The sequence below is a fragment of the Festucalex cinctus genome, chromosome 1, assembly GCF_051991245.1.
Source record: "Festucalex cinctus isolate MCC-2025b chromosome 1, RoL_Fcin_1.0, whole genome shotgun sequence".
Taxonomy (NCBI): Eukaryota; Metazoa; Chordata; class Actinopteri; order Syngnathiformes; family Syngnathidae; genus Festucalex; species Festucalex cinctus.
The window spans coordinates 65637514-65639472 of record NC_135411.1 but is presented as its reverse complement, the minus strand read 5'-3'; the positions used below and the strand labels follow the sequence as shown (position 1 = coordinate 65639472).

The window sequence follows — 1959 nt, the reverse complement described above, 5'->3', positions numbered from 1 at the left end:
CCTGTGTCTTGTCTGCATATCAGCTATGTGAAAAACACTTATGTCCATTTTTGTCATTTTTTACATTTACAAGTATATGTTTTTGGGATGAAACTGAATGCAAACATCCCAAATGTCACCTTTAAATTGGAACTGCGGACGCCCAAAATGATATCAATTATTTGCATTTCTTTTTTCCCCGCTGTTCGTGGCAGGTCTTGGTCAACGTATTTTAGTTCTTTCTACAGTTTGGCACCTGGAAACCTCGCATGTCGGGACCATCGTAACCTGAGGACGTAGCTAATAATTTTCTGCGACTTGTTCTGTTCTCCTTTCAGGACAGAGTAATGTCATCGGCACCCATTTACAGGATGCTAGGACCGCTTTTTTTGGGCACCTTCTTCCTAGGATGGTTCATGATTCTCTTTTTGAATTTGTATTTTAAGCCATCCACCGGCTGGCTGTCGGGTCCCGTGGAGTCCACCGCGTCCAGCAAGCGCATCTTCTACGCCAAGAGCGAGAGCACCACTACCACGGTGCTCAGCGAGCGCGTCAAGGGCGTTTTCGATGCCAAGAGAGAGCGCAACGTCACCATGCTGCTCATCTGGCTCTGGTCCTTCGGAGAGACGTACGACCTGAACGTGTGCTCCTCGCTGTTCAACATCGACGGCTGCTTCGTCACAGCCGACCCCAACTTCTACAACAAGTCCGACGGCGTCCTCATCCACCACCGTGACATCCTCTCAGACTTGTCCAACCTGCCGCCTCTTCAGCGTCCGTCCTTCCAGAAGTGGATCTGGATAAACCTGGAGTCGCCGACGCACTCTTCAAAGCTGGCCGGTATCGAGAACATCTTTAACCTGACGCTTAAGTACCGACAGGATGCCGACATCAAAGTGCCTTACGGCTCCATGGTGGCCACTGAGGGTGAGGACGACTTTGTCCCGCCCAGCAACAACAAGCTGATCTGCTGGATCAACTGATTCTGGATTCAACTGGAACAAGGAGCTCGGGCGTGTCAAGTACTCCAACGAATTGTTCAAGCACATCAAGGTGCAAGTGTACGGCCAGGCTTTTGGCAGTTACATTTCCGACCAGGATTACTTCCCCACCATCGCCAGCTGCAAGTTCTACCTGGCGTTTGAGAAATCCATCCACAAGGACTACACCACTGAGAAGTTTTACAACCCGCTGGCCGTGGGAACCGTGCCCGTGGTGCTGGGCCCGTCGCGGCAGAACTACGAGAAATTCGTCCAGGGTGACGCCTTCATAAACGTGGATGACTTTTCCTCGCCCAAGGAGCTGGCCGACTACCTGCTGCTTCTGGACAAGAACGAGGAGATGTACCTCAGCTACTTTGAGTGGCGGCGGCACTTTAAGGTGAAGAAAGCGCTCTTCTGGGCTGAGCACACGTGCCTGGCCTGCGATTACCTGCGCAGGCAAAGGGAGGACAAGATAGTCAAGAACCTGGACAAATGGTTCTGGGGCTGAGCCAGGTTGTCTTCATGGTGAATGCTTTATGACTTTAATTCAACCCCCCCTCAACTTGAAACATGAACATTTTATTTGTTTCTGTTTCTCTGGTTTTACAATACATAAATATTAGTAGTATAACACATTACACCAGCAGGCTGGTTACAAACTGTAACTAACATTTACATGTAGGCTGGTTGCAACTGTAACTATAACATTTTCTATTTTCTTAAGTACCAGAGCTGAACTACAGTCATGTCGATAGGCTTTATTGTTATTATTATTATTATTATTATTATTATTATTATTATTATTATTATTATTATTATTAATATTAATATTATTAGGGCCCGAGCAGCGACCGCTGCGAGGTCCCTATTGTTTTTCAAGGAATTCTTATTAGGGCCCGAGCAGCGACCGCTGCGAGGTCCCTATTGTTTTTCAAGGAATTCTTATTATTAGGGCCCGAGCAGCGGCGGCGGCGGTGCCGCTGCGAGGCCCTATTGT

General features: G+C 48.1%; 1 pseudogene; it reads left to right on the top strand.

Moving 5' to 3' along the window:
• The first annotated feature begins 326 nt into the window (after positions 1–326).
• Positions 327–1470, top strand: LOC144006932 (4-galactosyl-N-acetylglucosaminide 3-alpha-L-fucosyltransferase 9-like; annotated as a pseudogene).
• Positions 1471–1959: the final 489 nt, after the last annotated feature.